The sequence below is a fragment of the Pseudonaja textilis genome, chromosome 6 (assembly GCF_049901715.1).
Source record: "Pseudonaja textilis isolate UNSWEBS1 chromosome 6, rPseTex1.2, whole genome shotgun sequence".
NCBI lineage: Eukaryota > Metazoa > Chordata > Lepidosauria > Squamata > Elapidae > Pseudonaja > Pseudonaja textilis.
In genome coordinates this window covers 45,640,204-45,661,672 of record NC_141995.1, presented here as the reverse complement: position 1 = coordinate 45,661,672, position 21,469 = coordinate 45,640,204, and the positions used below count along the sequence as shown (strand labels likewise).

Here is a 21,469-nt window from a genome sequence, read left to right as displayed (position 1 = left end):
AGGTGTCAGTCAATACTCCAAGCCACCCTGAGTATTGGTTGTAATGTGTGTCCTTGGGAACAAATGATAAAATGTTTTTAATATATTCGTATTGCCTTGCAGCCTGTTCCGTTTATTTCCCTGTAAAGGAGCGCCAGGTGTATAAACAAAACTTCCTGTAGGGTTCAGTAGATGAACTTATGAGCATCTTATTTTCTTGGGGTTTCTTCGTTAAACCTGCTTCTAAAAATTAAAACTGTAACCCTCTCATTTCATTCTCTAGATTGCAAGCAAACTGAAATTATTCAGATTGCTCACATAGTGTTTCTCCCCAGCCAATTTCCTTAGAAATGGCACACCCTCAGAGTCTCCCACAATTCTTCTTCTTCTTTTCCTCTCTTTTTATCTTGTTCAACTGTATAATGTCTTCAGAAAGTGAAATCAGCAACTATTAGCTTCTTAAGAATTGCTAAATAATTCTGCCCTGACATTAAAAGAAATGATAGAAGAAAGAGACTCTCCTTAAATCTAGTCTTCGTAGAAAACTTCAGAAATATTTCAATAGCAATTACTTTATCAGCAGTGAACAGCAATAAATAATGTATAACAGGGAAGCGTGAATTGAGTTCAACTCTGAGTATGGGGATGATGCCACAGCCATGTTCGTTTCCTGGCAAAAATTCAGAAGTAGCTTGCCATAACTGTATTTTAGGATGTGTTTTCCAACTTCTGCATTTAGCCTATAGTTTTGAGATTTTCTAGTGATTTCCCATCCAAAAATTAACCAAATCAAATCCCACTTCCTTTTTTAAAAAAAATAAAATCATGCAAGTCCAGCTGGGTGCTATCACTTGTTGCAAGTGGATAAATCTTCATCTCATCACTAAGAATACCTTTGTTTGTGAATTTAGGCTTAAATAATATTAACGATAAGACTATAATAAGTATACAGCCGATGCAAAATAGCAAAACCGTACTGACTTAAAAGGGGAAATTGACTGCATGACGCCACTAAAAAGGATCCAGGATCTGAGATACATCAATAGTCCTTGTGTTTTTGATTAAATCCTTTTGATTCAGTAAAAGAAATAGACTAGGCTATATACTTCAGCACTGTAAGGGTTGGAACTTTGTTGCACTCCTAAAATAATAAGGTAAGTTAGGGTTAGGGCTGGAAAACAGCCGCTCTGGTCAACACGGTAAGAGTATGCTGGGTTTAAAGTGCAACATGTAGTTTACGTGTGGATGTTTTTGTAGCAGATAGACAGATTTTGTAGCAGGTTGAAAGATAATCCCTCTCATGCAAAAATTAGGGAAGGTACAGGATAGCATAAAATTTGTGTGTGCGTGTGTGCGTGTGTGTGTGCGTGTGTGTGTGTATGCAGGCGGAGTGCTAAAATTGAGTTTAGTTTGGCATTGAAACCAGGGAAAGAAAAGTAGACTTAGAAGTTGAGCTAAAGAGATGATGATCATGGCATTGAGGTCTTGGGTTTGAGTCCTGTTTCTCACGGTTTGCAAGAGCTGGAAGATGCCTTCTTCAAAGCCTGGGCCTCTGTTTTCAGCTAAATGGTGCGCCGGTCAGAAATCAGGTGTTTTCCCATCCTGAAGCTGAAGGCACAAAATTGTTGTCGGGTTCTGCTGGTTTTCTGCAGTCCTAAGATAATGCTTAGCAAGCATTTGTGCATTTGAACTGAAAAGCTCACCTGGGAGCTCCTACAGTTTCTGACTCTCTGATCCCAACGGCTACGTGGATTGAAAAAATAAAATTGTGCAGAAGAGGACAATTACAAGGAGGTGAACTAATCTTATATTTCTTTTCTAGAAGAGAAGGGGGAGGGAGGCAGAGATGGAGAGAGAGGGGAGGGGAAGAGAGAAAGGGAGGGGAGGGGGAGAGATGGAGGAAGGGTGGGAGGAAGAGAGGGAGGGAGGAGAGGGGAGAGAGAGAGAGATGAAGAGAGGGAGAGAAGAGAGAGAGATGGAGAGAGAGAGATGGAGGGAGAGGGGGAGAGGTGGAGATGGGGAGGGAGAGAGGGTGGGTGGGAGAGGGAGGGCAGGAGGATGGGGAGAGAGAGATGCAGCGAGAGGAAGGGAGGGAGGGAGAGATGGAGAGAGATGGAGAGAGAGGGGAGGGGAAGAGAAAAAGGGAGGGGGAGGGAGAGAGGGAGGACGGGTGGGAGGAAGAGAGGGGGGAGGGGGAGAGGGAGAGAGAGAGATGGAGAGATAGAGGAGGGAGAGGGAGGGAGAGGGAGAGATGAAGAGAGGGAGAGAAGGAGAGAAAGATGGAGGGAGAGGGGGAGAGAGTTGGAGATGGGGAGGGAGAGAGGGTGGGTGGGAGAGGGAGGGCAGGAGGATGGGCGAGAGAGAGATGCAGAGAGAGGAAGGGAGGGAGGGAGAGATGGAGATGCACATTGTGTGCAATGTACAACTGGGAGATTTTCCCAGTGTTATCCATGAACATGGTATAATGGTGTCCCCAGCTTAAAATAGCATAGTAGGTCATAATTAGAACCCAGAACAAGAATATATTGGGGTGCGGGGAAGGAAGCGGGCCAGATCCCATTGGTTCTATGGCTGTACAATCTCTCCCCACCTCAAAGGATGCATTTCAAAAGCCAGCTCTTGGGCATTCTTCAGTCCAGCATCACCCTGGCAGGCCCTGCACCTGTAGAAATCCCAGGGAATTCCAAAAGTCCCTCTGGGTAAAGCCTCTTCCTTATAAGTACATGTATGTTAGCTTCCTTGTACACCATCCTGTGAGGACTACGGTGTGATAAGAGGTGTGACTTATCCAGGAGGGAAGCAACCTAGAACTAAGGAGAAATGATAGCAGTCTTCCAGAGAGGAGGGGGGTCAACCTATTCTTCGAAGCCCTTGAAGGCAGGACAAGAAGCAACAGGTGGAAACTCACCAAGGAGAGAAGCAACCTGGAATTAAGGAGAAACTTCCTCACGCTGAGAACAGTCAACCGGTGGAACAGAAGTTGCCTCCAGAAGTGGTGGGTGCTCCATCACTGGAGGCTTTTAAGAAGAGATTAAACAGCCGCTTGTCTGAAATGATTATAGGATCTCCTGCTTGACAAGGGGGCTGGACTAGAAAACCTCAAGGTCCCTTCCAGCCTATTCTGATTGATTGAACAGGAAGGCCGCCCATTACATGGGCTGGATGCTCTTTCCGAAAGGCGATTTGGGAAGAGGTCAAGGGATCAAAGCATGCCGGGGCCTCTTGGGATGCAAGGCGAGACAGGAGGTGGGAGCCGTCGTAGCGTCCCTGCAGTTGGTCATAAAAGCAGGCAAATTGCCAAGGGCCCGCTGTAACGTTGAGTACAGCCCATAAGCCCCCTTCATTCCAGCACCCTCCCAGTTCTGAACTTGGTTCCCGAACAAATGGTCATAAGTCTAAGACTTCCCGTATAAGAGCTCTGTTCCTCCTTTTAAACTCTTTTGATTGTAAAAACTAAATGTGTTTAAGTGGAGAAGAAGCATGTTTGTTGGGAAAAAGCAGCATTAATAAATGAAACTAGCTTTCGTGAAAGACTAATTCATACCAACATGCCTGTACTTTAGAGAAAATCTGTTATTTGCAGCAGGCGGTTCTGTGCATTCTTTAATCTTCCTCCTCCTCCTCCTCCTCCTCCTCCTCTCCTCCTCCTCCTCCTCCTCCTCTCCTCCTCCTCCTCCTCCTCCTTCTTCTTCTTCTTCTTCTTCTTCTTCTTCTTCTTCTTCTTCTTCTTCTTCTCTTCTTCTTCTTCCTCTTCTTCTTCTTCCTCCTCCTCCTCCTCCTCCTCCTCCTCTTCTTTTGCTTCTGCTTCTTCTAGCTCTTCTTCTAGTTCCTCTAGTTCTAGTTTTTCTTCTAGTTCTGCTTCTGCTTCTTCTAGCTCTTCTTCTAGTTCATCTAGATCTCCTCCTCCTCCTCCTCCTCCTCCTCCTCCTCCTCCTCCTCCTCTTCTTCTTCCTCTTTTGCTTCTGCTTCTTATGTTTCTGCTTCTTCTAGCTCTTCTAGTTTGCCTAGTTTTTCTTCCTCCTCCTCCTCCTCCTCCTCTCTCCTTCTCCCCACCTCTCTCTCCAGGAGGGAGGGAGGGAGGGAGAGAGAGAGAGAGAGAGAGAGGGATAGTTAATGAGACTCTTCCAGGATTCTGTGCTTATCTTATTCTGGGATTACGATTAAACAGGAAAGGTTTCCGTTCAGCTAAACTCCGGTTATCAGACAAATGGCTGCGATATAGTTGATTCTTCCCAGCGGCATCAGAAGGAGGGAAAAAGTAATTAAGGCATTGGCAGAATTGAAGGATGATCTCTGGAGGGGGTTTGTTTCTTTGATTTCTGTTCTGTTTTCAGCAGCCAAGGCAACCAACAAATAAACAAATAAAAATTGTGCTTTAATGGACCATTTAAGCCCATTGTTATGGTTTAAGGAGAATGGAAGGGAAATCTGTGTCTTTACCAAAGTGTTTTTTTATCTCCCCAAATGTGTTTAAGGTGGCTATCTAAAGATAATTAAGACAATAAATTCAGCCCCAAGAATTCTTCCCTGTCAGGAAAAGTCTAGCTGATCATGCATTTTGAAGAATCGATCAATGAAAACAGGATGCAGCCTCATTTGCTTTATCTGCCTTAGAATATGTGGTAAAAATACACATAAAAATGCTTTATACAAGAATCGAGTTGCAATTAAACAATGAATGCATAACACAATCCTAGGTACTGTCCTCTCTGGCTTAGGAAAGAGAGCTGCTATTTCTAGCTTAATTTCAGATTTAATATGGTTAAATGGGATCTCTTATCAACCTTTACATGATTATTCATTAACTAGCTGGATACCCATCCTTCACTACAGGGGGTTCGGCTTAGTTTTTGGGGAGGAAAATAAGGCGGGGGGGGGGGAATTCTGCTTCTGCCTACCAGCATCCATGGGTATTCATCTGGTTAGCGTCCTGTCAGTGTGTGAGAGAGTTGAGGGCTGTTTGGAAACTGAAGCAGTATTTGCTGTGTGAGGAAGGAGACAGCAAGGAGCCTGGGTGTGGCTTAGCTCAACTGTTCTGTACTAAAGCTGCTTGGTGCTGCTGTAAAACTGAAACTGAAACTCCTCTCCTCTGCTTGTGTTTTGCATTTGGAAGCGATTTCTTTTCAGGTGGGGAGGGGGAGTGGAACTCCTTAGCATTAGAGCATGTTAATAATGAGAATAATAATATAGGAAATACTCTAAATGCTCTGAGGGTCATTTGGAAAAATCCTTTCTCAGTGAGCCCCTAGAAGCCAAGAGGAACAAACGTGCCAAATTTCAAGTTTGTAGGCTTGATGGTTGTGGAGATTTTGTGATGATGTGTGAGGGGTATTTTGCTTTTATATAGAGAGGTTGTGCAATTAATTCATTCATTAAAAGACCACCTGCACATGTGAAGAATCTATTTGGTCAAAAGACTGAAAGGGGGGGATTATCAGCAGGAATTCTGTTTGTGGACGACCTTTAGCTCTCTGTAGACCTACAAAAGAAAAAAAAAAACAGTTCTTGGAAATATTTATTGTGGTTCTTTAGTTTATTTAGTTCAAAGAAGTTACAAAGCAGAGTTTGTAAGCTAATTTATATGTCTGGTTTCATTTATCTGAATTTCACGTCCACAGAGAAAGAGTCACCTGTTTCCTTGAACCTTAAATAAGGTTCCACTTTGATTTCATCCCCCGTGAAAATTAGCCATTAAAAACTGGCGAAGATAAATAGGTAGTTCTCAAGTTACAACCAGTTGTCTAGTGAGACCATTTTGTGTCTGTTCTTCTGTAGAGAAGAACGCTCATTCCCACCCAGTCACCTCCTGCTGTGGAATACGGAGCGAATCTCCATCCCCTGCCATCACCCTTAACCTTCTCAGGCTAGGTGAGGAGTGACAGGGAGGGGAGGGGTGGTGCCAGCCAGGGATGGGATCAGCCAACAGGGAGCCACAGCAGAGGGCCAAAAGAGTCTCATGTGGCTCTGGAGCCATGGGTTGCCTACCCTTGGTTTACATTGAAATGGATTGTTCCAGGGCTTTGGTGGGTGTGAGATTCTTAAATCCCTCTTAGGTATTGAAAGAGAAATGTCACTTGGCTGCAGATGTCATCTGCTGTCAGAATGTTCTGTCAACCCCAAATCTGTCCGCAGATGTGCTCAATTAACCGGAAGCTAAAAAGGTCCTTGCCACTTCCAATCTCCCTGTGGCAACGCACATCAATGGTTATTAGATTATTATTTGCACTGTCTGGTTTTTTTAAATCTCGGATGGAGGCAAATTAACATCATTGGGTTTTTTCCACCTTTTTATGAATGAAGCATCCAGGAAACAAAACAGGACAGGACAAAACCAACTGCAGGCTTTTGTGTTGCATCTCAATCAGACTCTGGACCAAGAGAAAGGTTGGCCTTTCTAAACCAAGTTTAAGAAGAGAAATGTCCTTCCGGTGCATAAGTGGGAGTGGGGTGGCTTTGTTATCCTGCCCTATGGCAGCCTATAGCGATTTCTTGGTATGGGCTTTAATAGTCAGAGTCGAGGGCGTAGACTTATAAACAGCTTCACGGTGCTTTCCAGCCCTCTCTCTAAGAGGTTTACAGTGTCAGCCTCTTGATCCCCAATCATCTGGGTCCTCATTTAACTGACCTCGGAAGGCCGAGTCAACCTTGAGCCGGTCAGAATCAAACACTTGGCAGTGGGCAAAGTTTGCTTGCAACACTGCCTTCTAACCACTACGTCATCACAGAAGGAAGGGAGGGAGGGGGGAAAGAAGTACTAGCAATAGCACTTAGACTTATATACTGCTTCCCAGGGATTTATAGCTTTCTCTAAGTGGTTTACAGAGTCAGCCTCTTGCCCCCAACAATCTGGGTCCTCATTTACTGACCTTGGAAGGACGGAAGGCTGAGTCAACCTGGAGCCGGTCAGGATCAAACTCTTGGCAGTGGACAGAGTTTGCCTGCAATACTGCCTTCTAACCACTGCACCATCACGGAAGAAAGGAAGGAAGGAAGGAAGGAAGGAAGGAAGGAAGGAAGGAAGGAAGGAAGGAAGGAAGGAAGGAAGGAAGACTTAGAATAACTTTATTGTCATTTTGCAAGTACATTAAATGAAATTTTGTTGCATACAGATGGATGGATGGATGGATGGATGGATGGATGGATGGATGGATGGATGGAAGATAGATAAATAAATAGATAGATAGATAAATCGATCTAGCAATAGTCAACTTTGAACCAGTCAGGATAGAACTCCATGCTGTGGGCAGAGTTCACCTACAATATTGCATTCTACCAACCATAACATGAGCCTCCTTGATCAATACTTCAAAATATAACCGTGATGGCAAACCTATGGCACATGAGCCATTGCCCCGGCTCAGCTCCCACATTATTGTACAATGGAGAAGATACAACTCATCCAAATCTAAGTAGATAGATAAATCGAAGGGTTTTCTGAAAGAAATATGTCAATATTTTTTTTTTCAAATGATTGGGGAAATGAGGATTTACTACCCAATTGTTGTATCCCATGTATTTAATTTTTTTTAATCAGTTAATTAGCTCCCTGCAAATGTTCATGAAAGCTAAAAACAGTGTTGCAGTGACTTTGGTCAAAGGAAGATCTTGTCTCCAAAGAAAGATCCAGGGTTATTTGCTGAGTTTGGGAGGAAATAATTTACATTTGCTGCAAAAGAAGCCTGTCGAAGCAGCACTTTTATAGTCGGGAGTGGCTCCTGAAAGAATAAAACAGCAGAACCTCAAAGTTACTAGACTTAATGTCTCTATTTAATGTTCTTTCCCAAATTTGCTTTTTAAGAAATAATGCAAACAGTTTCATTCTATGAAGAGTTGGAAAATGTCCACACACAGACACACACACACACAATCCATTTGGTTCTAAAAATAGATCCAATTGACTATGAGATAATGATAGAATTGTTCATTTCATGTACCGGTGACTTGGGCAAAACCTGTTAACCCTTCTCCCAATGCTGAAGTGATTCAGAATGAAATGGAGGGGGCTGAGACGGCCCCAAGGTCCATGGTGGAATCAAGATTATCATCTACAATATGAGAGACTCTGCGATGAATTTCTGAGCCGCAATCAGTTATCTGTGACCTATGGAGAACTCCATTTCCCTTCTCTCGCGCACACATTGACACCTATGGGCACACATCTATGGCCCGGTATTTGAGATGACCCTCCTCATATACCCTACTTAGACTTCTGATGGGAAGGTGGGCTTGTTTTGCTACCTCTGACCCCAATCTGTTTCCTTTGTCCTCTCCATATTTTCTTGGGTAGAGAATTTGAAGATGTTTCCTTGAAAAGCCATCATAGTACAGCGTCCAGCTCCGTGGAGAATTGGACCTTTTTAGTACAGGTAGTCCTCTACTTAACAACAGTTCATGGAGTAACCATTCAAAGTTACAACAGCACTGAAAAAAGAGACTTATGATGATTTTTTTTTTAACACTTATGATCATTGCAGCATTCCCACAATCATGTGATTTATATTTGGATGTGTTGTGGTCTGCTGACAGCCTGCGGAGCTGGCAGCAGTCAGACAGTGGGGAGGAACATGGGCCAGTCCTGGAATCTGGGGAGGGCTTGGACGAGGGATCTGCGTCTGACACAGAGATGGGGCTGGGGCCATCTGGGAGTTAGGTGCCGACTCCAGAGCCTCCAGAATCTGGCATCAGTGAGGCAGAGGAACAAGGGGAGCCTGTTCCTAGTGTGCACATGCACAGAGGTGCCAGAAGACAAGAACAGTTAAGACAAAGGGGGCGACTTGGGAGTAAGGCTTGGAGGTGATTGGCCCTCTCATAAGACATAAAGGAGGAGCAAAGGGACATGAGCCTTTGCAGGAAGCAACTTTGTTCGCTCTGGTCAGGTTAGAGTCTGAAGCTTCGTGTTGACTTTGTGCTCCATTTGGCCTTGTACAGTTAATGGGCAATTTAGTCTCTGGCAGTCTTTTAAGGGTGATAAAGCTGGGTGTTATCAGACTTATCCCAAAGGAATATGGCAGAACTTCTGTTGGACTATCCACAAACTGTTTGAGTCTCATTACGGGCTGTGAGTGTCTGTAATTCATAGCTGTTGAAATAATTTTTTAAAAAAGGACTTTGGGACTAAGGGTGCGATTGTTACTGTCTCAGGAAGCCTTGGTCAGAACAGGATGCTTGACAACTGACTCACATTTATGATGGTTACATGATCACATGTTGCAATCTTCTGACCAATCTTCCGGGGAAGCCAGGTTCACTTAACATCCGTGTTACTAACTTCTCAGATGCGGCGTGATTCACTTAACAAATGTGGCGTGAAGTGTCATACAATGGGGCAAAACTCACTTGACAAATTTCTCACTCAGCAACATCCGTTTTGGTCTCAATTGTCGTCTTAAGTTGGGGACTTCCTGTACTTGAATGGGGAACCTCAAGGCAATTCATGGTAGGCCTGCAGATTAGCCTGGGAAATCAAACAAGATTTCAGAAGTAGGAGAGAAGGTGATCTACCTGAATAAGTCTTGTCTTAACCAGAAGAAATCTTGTGCATCCTTCAACCTATTTAAATATTTGTATGTATTTTTGCCGTTTGAAAAACAAATAATGTATTTCTGCACTAGGCTGCAGACAGTGGAGTTATCAATGTTCAGGTGCTAAGACCAGGTGCCGGGTGCTTAGCTGAGCCACTACAAAATGTTAATGGAGATATAAAGTTTGCTGAGCAAAATTTCCCTCTCTCTAAATATTTATGGAAATTCTCCATCATCCAGGTCATGGCTGTCCCAAAGATGCGCCAACTGGGCTTTCAGTGGTTTTTCTTTGAAGATGTTTTACTTCTCATCCAAGAAGCTTCTTCAGTTCTTGGACGAGAAGTGAAACGTCTTGTGATAAAGCTTATTCTTTTTCCCCCTAAACATCTGCTTCATGTAGAAGCTATTTTTAACCAAAGAAGTTGTCCAAAAACCTAACTCAGCTTATCTAATTGAATTATTGAATCCTTCAAAATCTGTAGGAAAAGTAGCTTTTATTTAGTTGAATCAATACAAGCTGCCAAGATTTTGCAAAGGAAGCTCCTATGTTTGTGACATTTGAAAAATAAATTAATAATAGTAATAGTAATAATAATAATAAATAATCTAGGATAATAATACAATGCTATTTCAAACCTTTATACATCAGTATGATGGTGGATGGTGGAGTGGATTTTACACTAAATTGTGTGTTTTCCACCATATCCTGTGGCAATAGAAATTACTTGTAAGTTTTGTGAAGAAATCATATCTATTTTTAAAAAAGTTTTATTTCAATCAAACAGTGTGTTGTCTGGGCACAGTTGTTTTGGGGCGATCATAATCAAGATGTTTACAATGACGTTTATCACAATAACATTAATACTGTAGTAACAATAATATTTTGTTTGTCTTTTTTTAACACATTTCCATTTTAACATTTATCCTTTTTGTGTCCCTTTCTTCTGTTTTTATTGTCTAGCCATTGATAAAATGAGTCCCATGTCAAAAAGCATTTAGTTTCTTCTTTGTCCTTAATAGTAAGCATTAGTCTATCCATTTCTGCACATTCTAGTATTTTCTTAATTACCTTCTCATCTGTCGGGATCTCATCATCTTTTAATGTCCCCATAATCCCTTGTGGGTAAAGTCGGGACAACTGAATGGAGCTGAGTGTTTACTGGCCAGATGCCCTTTCTGTTGCCAATGAGGAGTTTTGTTCAGCAGATATATTCTCATCGTCCCCAGAGAGAGAAATATCTGCCTCCACCTAGGATTGAACTCACAGCCTCCTGATTGTGAGGCGAGAGGGCCACCTCTAGGAGCACCACTCATAGGTATTTGTATTTCAAGCTCCTTTCTTTCCAGGCCATTTTCAGAGTCTGCTCTGTGGTAGAAGAAAACAGGAATATGATAATACGTTGAAGATTCCAGAAGTTTGTCTTGGAAGTCATGGCAGCTGGACTTCATTTCTTTTTGTATTTGAAACGTTTTTGCTGTTTATCCTGAAGTCCAAAGCAAAAACAGAAAAGAAATCCAGTTGCCAATTTCCAGACAGGAATGTAAAGAATACAAAAGTTTTACAACATCTGTCTATTTTTCTTAATAATTTATCCCAGATAAATTTTGAAAGATAATTTATCTTTCAAAATAATAATAATAATAATCAGAATTATTTGATCACATTTAGATTATCCACGTCAAAAAAAACTCATTATCTAATCTAAGACAGAATGACCAGAAATCTTATTTTACCTTGGGCCTTCTCAGTGAAGGATATCTTTTTTCCCCCCAGTAGACTAGAAGGAAATTTAATTTGTTCAGTCATTTTCTTTTGAAATCCCCACTGACAGCCTTTGACATCCTTTTCTTATATTGTCCAAACAGATAGAACAGAAACATTTTATATTAACGTTTTCACCTGCATCTGCAGTTGTTTTCCAAAGCAAAGGAATGAAAAGGTACATAATCACAGGTGAAAACCACATCTTATGTGAATAGCATTGACATGCATGTAATTTATTCTAAAAAGAAGCTTTTTACCTAGATTGAAGGAAAATTCTAGCCGAACCACGGCTCTTACTTTTCATGTAGCACACATGAAGATGACTCTGTGCTTCAACTAGGTCTTCTCTGCAAGATTTACACATTTTGGAACTCCTACTAGATACCCGAGAGTCATTTGAAAGTGCAGAAAGTCAGTAGGTGTTCATTTTAAAATGTCAATAGTCTTCCTCTGAACAAAGCATAAATTCATATCAGATTAATGAATTGGGTTCAGGGGAGGAGGCAGATTAGCCTGGTTGGTCCTTAAATGGAGAACCTCCAGAGAGTTTCTGGTCTGATGGCTTGGCAGGGAAGTTCAATCAATCAGAATAGAGCCAGAAGGGATCTTGGAGGTCATCTAGTCCAACCCTCCCTGCTCAAGCAGGAGACCCTACACCATTTCAGGCGAGTGGCTGTCTAGTCTCTCCTTAAAAACCTCCAGTGATGAAGAATCCATGACATCTGAAGGCAAGCCATTCGACTGATTAATTGTCCTCACTATTAGGAAGTTTCTTCTTGATTCCAAGTTGCTTCTCTCCTTGGTTAGTTTCCATCCATTGTTTCTTGTCTTGACTTCTGGGACTTTGGAGAATAATTCGACCCGCTCTTCTTTGTGGCAGCCCTCAAATACTCGAATGCTGCTATCATGCCCCCCCCCCCCAGTCCTTCATTTCTCTAGTTGCAAACAAAATTCACCCCAAATGCTATTTATTTATTTAATGTATTTATTTATGTATGCATTTATTTAATGTAGTATGTATGTATGTATGTATGTATGTATGTATGTATGTATGTATGTATGTATTTATAAAATTTAGAGGCTAATAATGAATGGTAAAAGCCTCGGATCGCAAACCTCAGGTCACAAATGCTCCTGTTGCGAACAAATCGGGTGGCAAACAAAAAATCCACTCAATTTTTTGAATCTGATCACAATTCAAAAATTGGAGGGCAAACAAAATTGGCGCGGAAAGATTCCATTTCCGCGCCGATTTCCCCTTTGGCACCATTTTTTGTTTGTTTGTCTGCACATGTGCAGACGGTCATGCTTTTGGTCATGACCAAATCAGATTGCGGCTGAAATCCTGGAATGGATTACGGTGGCCACCCCAGCTCTACTGTATATTAAAAAACACAAAAACGCTAATACAGAATCCAAACACTGTGAAGGAAGGCAAATATACGTGTAACATTGCAAGATCCAATCTGGGTTAGTCAACAGGACCAGAGGTTGAGCCTACTGGGCTTTTGCACTCATGCTGGAACCCATCCTTGGGGAGCTTCAGAATTCCATGAAGAAGAAGAAGAAAGGCTCCAGCACGAGTCCAGAAACTCGGAAGAGTAAATGTTATAGTTCACCGGCAGCTGGTGCAGTCGGCAGTGCAATCGGACAGTGGGGAAGAACGGGGACCAGTCCGGGAGTCTGGAGAGGACTGGGACAAGGGTCTAGCATCCAATGCAGGGATGGAGCCAGGACCATCTGGGAGTGGGGTGTTGACTCTAGAGTCTTTGGAATCTGGCAGCAGCAAGGCAGAGGACTAGGGGGAGCCTGTTCTCAGTGCGCGTGTGCACAGAGCTGCTAGAAGGCGAGAGCAGCTGAGACAAAAGAGGCGACTCAGGAGTAAGGTTTGGAGGTGATTGCCCTTCCATAAGGTATAAAGGAAGTACAAAGGTAGAGAAACATTTGCAGGAAGCAAAGTCATTTGCTCTGTTTGGATTAAACCTTGAAGCTCTGTGTGGACTTTGCACTTTGGTTGGGTTGTTACAATTCATTTGGCACTCTAGTTGTTGGCAGCAATTCAAAAGAGATAAAGGTGGGTGCTTACCCTCAGGGACTGTTTGCAACTCATTACCGGCTGGGAATGTACATAATTCCCAGCCATTGAAATGAAATAAGAGTTGTTTGGACTAAGCATGTGCTTAACTTCTGTCTCGGGAAGCCTTGGTCGGAAGAGTAAACTTCTGGGTCTCCATGATGGATCTTCCAAAGACGATGTCCCGATTAAAAGATAGAGAGTGCAGGAACAGGATGGGGGCAGGAGGTGGGGTCTGTTGCTAATCTATCAACCATCCCATTGTTTCCTCATTGGGTCCCGAGCCAATTGTCAGAGCCAGGTCTTTAAGGTTTCCAAGAAGACCAAGGAGGGTCGGGGCCCAACCTTGCACTGAAGGCAAAATGTTCCACAGGTGCAATGGCAGGGAAGCCCGTTTTCCTGGATCTTGCCAGCTAGAATAATTGGGCTGAAAGCAGCCGCAGCATCCCTCCTCTGCCAGCATGGGTAGGGCAGTGGGATGAGAAGGCCCCTGAAGTAGCAATGGTGATTCCCTTCTGTAGTTAGTGGTGGCATAGTTAGACTGCAGGATTGCAGACCCTGAACACTGCCAGCAATTCGATCCTGACCAGCTCAAGGTTGACTCAGCCTTCCGTCCTTCCAAGGTGGGTAAAACGAGGACCCAAATTGTTGGGGGCAAGAGCCGACTCTATAAAACCACTTAGAGAGGACTATAAAAGCAATATAAAGCAGTATATAAGTCTAAGGGCTATTACTATTTTACACTGCTACCATATGCAGCATGGATGGAATGATCCAGAACCGATAGGATGGCATCCAACTACATAATTAAATTTGCAAGCGGATTGTCTGATCTTGAGACAGTGCTTAAATGGGGAGGTATTAGGAATTCCTCGGCTTGGATCTAGACTTTGAAATTGAAAGGTTCATTGTGAGAAAGCAATGACAAATCACTTCCATGTTGCTGCCAAGAAAATTCACAAATATGCCCATGAGGAGTTCATTAAATCAACCAGAGTTGAGCTGAGTTTGAAGAAGCCTTAACTGAATTAAAATTTAAAGCAGTGACTGCTGCATGCTTTAAAAAAAGATTAAGCAACCATCATTGTCTCCTTTCTCACAGAAACTAAATCTAAATGATTTAAAAGAGGAATTGCTTTCTCTCTGCTTCAAGGGCATTAAAAATATTATTCTCAAAGACCTTGCATCAAGTTGGGAAAGTGTATGGATTGAATTTCATCTTCAGGCATCCTTTTTAAAAACTAAATTACTAATAGGAATGCTTCTTTTTTTTCTAATGGGAATTGCTGAGTAATGCACATTTATTTTATTTATATATCATCTACAAATACACCATGGAGGAAAGTACATTTTGCAAGAAAGGGATTTTTGTATTTATAGTATCACATCCATTTGTGGAATTAATTTTTGAGTGGAAAGAAAAAAAATGATTCATTAAACTAGGAATGTAAAGAATTGTTGAATAATCAACACAATTATTATGTAAGATATATATAGTATTTCTTTAAGTGAAAGTGGTATCTCATATCAATTAATTCAACTATTCTTACATAAATAAAATTTCAGAAACAGATTTATTTATCTTATAATAATATATTTTGATTTGATTGCTTATTGTACCCTATGACTATTATTAAGTGTACCTGATGATTCTTGACTCTTGACGAATGTATCTTTTCTTTTATGTACACTGAGAGCATTTGCACCAAGACAAATTCCTTGTGTGTCCAATCACACTTTGCCAATCAAGAATTCTATTCTAGTCTATTCTAATATAGTCTAGTCTGATCTAGTCTAGTCTAGTCTATTCTATTTTCTATTCTATTTTCTATTCTATTTTCTATTCTATGTTGTATTCTATGTTGTATTCTATGTTGTATTCTATTCTCTCCTATTCTCTATTCTATTCTATTCTATTCTATTCTATTCTATTCTATTCTATTCTATTCTATTCTATTCTATTCTATTCTATTCTACTCTATTTTAACTATAGAAATCTAAGGGGTCATTGGTTGAGGGGATTATGTGAGCTGGTTGATGGTCCATGCTGTTTCTGGTTGGCTGTGTGGTTGTTTTGGATTCTGAGGGGTTCCCAGGCTGGTTGTAGGTCATTGTGTCTGTTGATGGAATCCATAGTCAAGTGCCAGGCTTTGATGGACTCACAAGCATGGCGTGGCCAAAGATTTTTGCGTTGCCCCAATCAAATTGGTGCTATTTGGTGTCAGTGTAGGCCAAGGGTGTCAAATTCAATTTCATTGAGGGCCACATCAGGGCTGTGGTTGATCTCGGGGGGCTGGGGGGGCATGGCCGGCTGGGTGGGTGCAGCAGCGAATCCACATCTAACAGCCTGGGCATATGCCAAAGCCTCACGTAGGCAAAGGAGTTTTGATATATGCCAAGCCTCACGTAGGCAAAGGAGTCTTCGATACCTGCAAGGCCTCACGTAGGCTGAAAGCAGGTATCAGGAACAAAAGGATGCTGCCCACCTTGGGCTACTGGCTGGACTGCAGGCACGGATTGGTTATTTTGTATCCCTTAAGCACTGTGATTGGGTGCTACAATATATCCACTGAGACCCCCAACCCTTTTAACATGTAAAGTAGGCTGAACTCTCTTTTGTGACGTTTTTTGTTCAATAAAAGGGCTTCCCTGAGCGCGTGCTCGGGGCTGCTCATCCAAGACTGAACCGGCTTGGTGTCTTTCTTGATGCATTGGACTCAATGAGAAGCCCTCCTAATGCGGAACAAAGCCGCATCTGGTGACCCCGACGTGATCTGCTGAAAAGAAGCGGACCCGCCTGCCTTCAACCTCCCATCTCACCCGGCCGGACGAGCCAGTTGCAACCCAGGGACGCCGTCTAGTCACGGATCCTTCCCCAGGAGAAATCCTCCCTTCAGGTGAGTATGGGCGGGAAATTCTCTAAAGTGCAGATGGTGCATCTGCAAGAATTAAGGGAATTAACGAAGAGTTCAATTTTGATTCTTAGGAGTCAGGGCAAAAAGCTCCTGGCTCCAACTAAAAAGGACCTCAGAGCCCTTTTAAAATACATCCACACGCAATGTCCGGCTTATCCGGAAAAGGGGTCCTTAAAAGTCTCCACATGGCAACGTTTGGGTGACTTTTTTCATGATACTCCCAGGGCTCCGCCAAAGATTTTAACCACTTGGAGGGTGGTAATGGAATGTTTGATAGTTCAGAGCTCAGCGCTGACTAACGCTGGCAGCCCCCTTGCAGGAGGTCCCCTCCCTATGCTGCTGAGACCAAAACCAAAGATGCTCTCCCACTGGAAGCCTCTTCCCCACAGCTCCTGAACCCTTGGTTCCTCCTAAATTAAATCCTGTGGGGATCAGACACCCATGGGAGCAGTTGCACAAGCCATGGCACAGGGGCGCAAGGAGGGCTCTCTTACCCTAGAGGAGCTCTCCCTCTGCCCCATAGAATATGTAGGGGATAGAGCTGGGAATTTGGTGCCCAGGCTTGAGCCCTTATCCATGAAATTAATTAGAGATTTAAAACAAGCTGTGGCCATGTATGGCATTCAGGCACCATATGTCAGAGGTCTCATTAACACCATCAGCATCTCCTTTTTATGCTACCCCAAGACTGGAAAGACCTCTTCCGAATGATACTGACAGGACCGCAGTATGTTGTGTGGGAATCAGACTTTCGTGCTGAAGCTGAGAAAATTGCTCACGATCGTGGCTCAAGAGCAGATCAAATTTTTGGCATGGGCCAATTCGCTGACTTAACATCCCAGACAGCGATCCCACAGCAAGTTCTCGCCCTTGTCAGTATCATCGCTATCAAAGCCCTTGATAAGGTCGATGATCCTGCCTCTGGGGCCATAGGCTCCTTTTCCAAAATTACCCAGGGGTCACACCAACCCTATGCCGAATTCATAGAAGAGCTCCAAAAGGCTGTTCAGAGGCAGATTTCAAATGAAGAGGCCCGCAGAGAGCTTCTGTTGAAATTAGCCTTTGAGAATGCAAATGAGGATTGTAAAGGATTCTGCAGCCTCTGGCTGCCCGAGGGGGCTTCCTCTCGGACTATCTAAAGGCTTGCAGAATCGTGGGGACTGTTTCCTACAATATGGAACACCTGGCAATGGCCCTGCAGCACGCAAATTCTCAAAACAGGCCAGCTGGGAATTGCTTCAATTGTGGGAAACCAGGCCACTTCAAAGCACAATGTAGGGCTAGAGACAATCCACAAAACAACAACAAGCCGAAAACAATTTGCCCAAGGTGCAAAAAGGGGTACCATTGGGCAAACCAGTGTCGCAGCAGCACCCCCAACCGCAGGGAAACTAGAGGGGGGCAGTCAGCCAGCCCCGCTCCAAAGGCTGACACCATATCTTTCCAATTAATTGCTTCTGAAGATATGGAAATTGACATCCCAGGCACTGTGTACTTTCTCCCCACGTGTCTGAAAACCATTCCTCCTGCCATGACGCCCTCATAATTTATCCCATCCGGGACCTCATGGCAAAAGGAATTATTGCATCTCCATTTCTGAGAGATTCCGATGACTTTTCCTCAGTTGCCATAGCAGTAATTGGAAATACTCCCACAAAACTTAGCAAGGGAGAACTAGTGGCAACTGCTGTTCCAGTACCTGTTAAAACTGAAGATGCCTGGGCATTCACTGTTCATCAATCTATGGAACGAGCCAGGCCTGTATTACAATTCACAATCAATGATAAGGTCTTTTCGGGTCTCTTAGATACTGGAGCTGACGTTAGTGTCATCCGAACGGCTGAGTGGCCAGACGATTGGCCCCTGGAAACTGCCCCGCCGTTCGGGAGTGGGAGGAGTTCAGCACGCCCACCGTAGCAAACACTGGCTACCGGTGAGTTCATCTGACATCTCTCGCACTGCCTACCTCCAACCCTTGGTGCTTCCACTACACACTAACCTGTGGGGCCGTGATCTCATGTCTCAACTTAATGCAAAACTCATCATAGATTAATGGCATCCTCCACTGAAACCCCACTGCGGCTGCAACTAAAAACCACAGAGCCTGTTTGGGTGGATCAGTGGCCCCTCACTATAGACAAATTAGAAGCCTTGCAATCACTTGTCCAGGACCAAATTGTCAAAGGGCATGTTGAACCATCTGTCAGCCCATACAACACCCCCATTTTTGTTGTAAAGAAAAATCAGGCAAATATAGGCTCCTACAAGATTTGAGGGCCGTGAACTTGATTATAAAACCAATGGGGGCATTACAATGTGGTCTGCCAAATCCCAATATCATCCCTGAAAAATTTGATCTCATGGTTGTTGACTTAAAGGATTGTTTTTTCTCTATCCCACTGCATGAACTTGACCGCGCCTTGTTCGCCTTTACTCTGCCTCGCTTGAATAACTCCTCTCCCTCCTCTCGCTTTCAATGGAAAGTCCTACCTCAGGGCATGCTCAACAGCCCCACCATGTGTCAGCACTATGTAAATAAGGTCCTGTTACCCTATCGTTCTGCCTATCCACAATTTCTGGTGTATCATTACATGGATGACATCCTTGTTGCTGCTCCTGGACCCCAGGTACAGTGTTTGCTTGTTCTCTTTCCTGAAAGCCATCCTTGCAAAGGGAGGCTTGCACATAGCACCTGAAAAGGTGCAAGTGCTGACTCCCTATGCATATCTAGGCTATAAAATGCTCTCAACTACTGCCTATCCTTCACTCCCCTCACTCTCTCTGCCTCCTCAACCTACCCTGGTTCAGCTTCAACAATATCTGGGCACCATTAATTGGGCCCGACCTTTCCTGTCACTAACCACTGACACTCTCTCTCCACTATTCAAGCCCTTACTTGGGGAAAAGGGCCCGCTGACAAAATATCCTTGCAGCAACCTCAGCTTCAAGCGCTGACCCATATAGAAGAGAACATACGTAGAATATGGGTGGATAGGGCCGCTGCCAATACTCCTCTAGATATGGTCATTCTAGCCACCCCAAGGCTCTTGACTGCGGCAGTGACCCAAAAGGACCAAAAGCTCCACATCTTAGAGTGGATCCATCTCTCCCACACACCCGATGCTCCATCACTTCCAAACCAGCTCAATTGGCTCAATTAATCATAAAGGGCAGGAGCCGCACAAAAGCACTCATGGGGATAGATGTCTCCACACTTTTTATCCCCTTCTCGCTGCAAATTTGGGAACCTCTATTCCAAAACTCCCAGGAGCTTCAGTTGGCCTTATCCGACTGGCCTGGGCTAGTCTCCTGCCACCCACCCGCTGACCCACGTTTTCAGATCATTAGAACCATACCCATCTCCTTCTCCTCTCCCATCAGCAAACAACCTTTGGTCAGTGCCCTGACTATATTTGCTGATGGCAGCAGGAACGAGGGGCATGTGCTTGGCAAAGAATGGAGCATGGCACACCAAAACCACCCCTGTGCAGACTTCACCACAAAGGGCTGAGCTTGCTGCAACCATACTAGTCCTCCAAAATTTCAGCGAACCCCTCAACTTGATCTTGGACAGCCTGTATGTTACCCAAATAGTCTCTACCATCCACGACTCTTACCTCTCTCCTGCTATTGACAAGAACCTTCTCTCTCTTTTTGTTACACTGCAACAGCTTGTTGCACAACGACAACACCCTTTCTTTGTAGGCCACATTCGCAGCCACCAGCCTTTCCCAGGAATTCTCCAGGAAGGCAATGACGTGGCCGATCAAGCAGCTGCAGGTATTATGACCACGCACACCCTAACTCCCTGGGAAAGCCATTCTTACTTTCATCAAAATGCCAAAGCCCTCATGAAACATTTTAACCTTACCATGGCAGAAGCCTCAGCCATCAGACAGCAATGCCCCACCTGCAGTCAGCAAGCCAATTCCATCCCCTTAGGAGTAAATCCCCGCGGGTTGAAAGCCTGTGAAATATGGCAAATGGACGTTACTCAGTTTCCTCCATTTGCCCCCTGGAAGTATCTGCATGTCACAATTGATACTTATTCAGGGTTCATAATGGCAACCCCGCAGAGAGGAGAAGCCTCTAAACATGTCATTAACCACTGCATTCGCACCTTTGCATCGTTGGGACGCCCAAATGAAATAAAAACAGACAATGGTCCTGCATACACTAGTGTGGCTATGTCAGAATTTTGCTCTAAGTGGCAGGTCACCCACAAATTTGGGATCCCTTACAACAGCCAGGGACAAGCCCTGGCAGAGAGAGCCAATTTAACTTTAAAGACAGCACTAGAACGACATCTGGCCAAAGGGAAAAAACCCCTTGGCCTCCCGGCGATGCAAAACATCCTTAATCTTTGCCTTTATACGCTTAATTTCCTCAATCTCTCTGGCACCCCTGCTACAACAGCAGCGGAGCGACACTTTTCCTCCCCCCCCTCTCCTGATTCTCCCAAACCACAGGTGTACTACCGCCAACTGCCAGACCCTGCTTGGAAGGGTCCTGCTGATCTCCTCACCTGGGGTCGTGGCTACGCAGCTATCCAGCTTCCAGATCGTGTCCTGTGGGTTCCTGGACGGCACGTCAGGCCATACCACCCCAAGGTAGCAAAACCACCAGCTGCAGACATATCAACATGATCTGCCCTGCTGCTTCGCTGGCCCTCCTCCTCCTCCTCTTCCTCCTTGCTGCGCACGCCTCCAAAGTTTCCATTCCATCCAGAGTAACATACTTCACGCCAGACACCCCCCTCCTGCTGACCTGCACTGCATCCTGGGACATTTTTCCTCCTTATCTCAGATGGTCAACGCTTCCTCAGCCATGGTCCTACATCTCCAGCAACGCCTCTTTCCGGTCAACACCTTTGAACAACCCCTCGAGCTACACTCCTCATATCCCATCCTACTACAACCACCTACTATTGTTCAGGTCGGCGCTCCATGATTCTACGCGCAACACCTACAGCTCCTGGACAATCCTCAGACCTCGCTCATCTCATCATCATCACAGACAACCGTGAATCAGCCTGACACTCATATTCAGAACCCCTTTGCTGCATAGGATTAAAAGATCACCAAAACCCTCCAAACCAGATGACTGCACCCACTGCTTGACCAAAACCACACAAGCAGGCTTCACTCGACTGACTCTCATTTACCATACCCAGCAACCTCAGAGATGCCTTTCTACTGGGAAAACTTGCCAGAAT

At 44.1% G+C, this 21,469-nt stretch overlaps 1 protein-coding gene across 5 annotated transcripts in view; it reads left to right on the top strand.

Annotated features, from left to right (window-relative positions):
* Positions 1 to 21,469, top strand: part of KCNIP4 (potassium voltage-gated channel interacting protein 4) — a 267,695-nt gene that overhangs the window by 179,059 nt on the left and 67,167 nt on the right. The gene's annotated exons all lie outside the window — the stretch shown is intronic.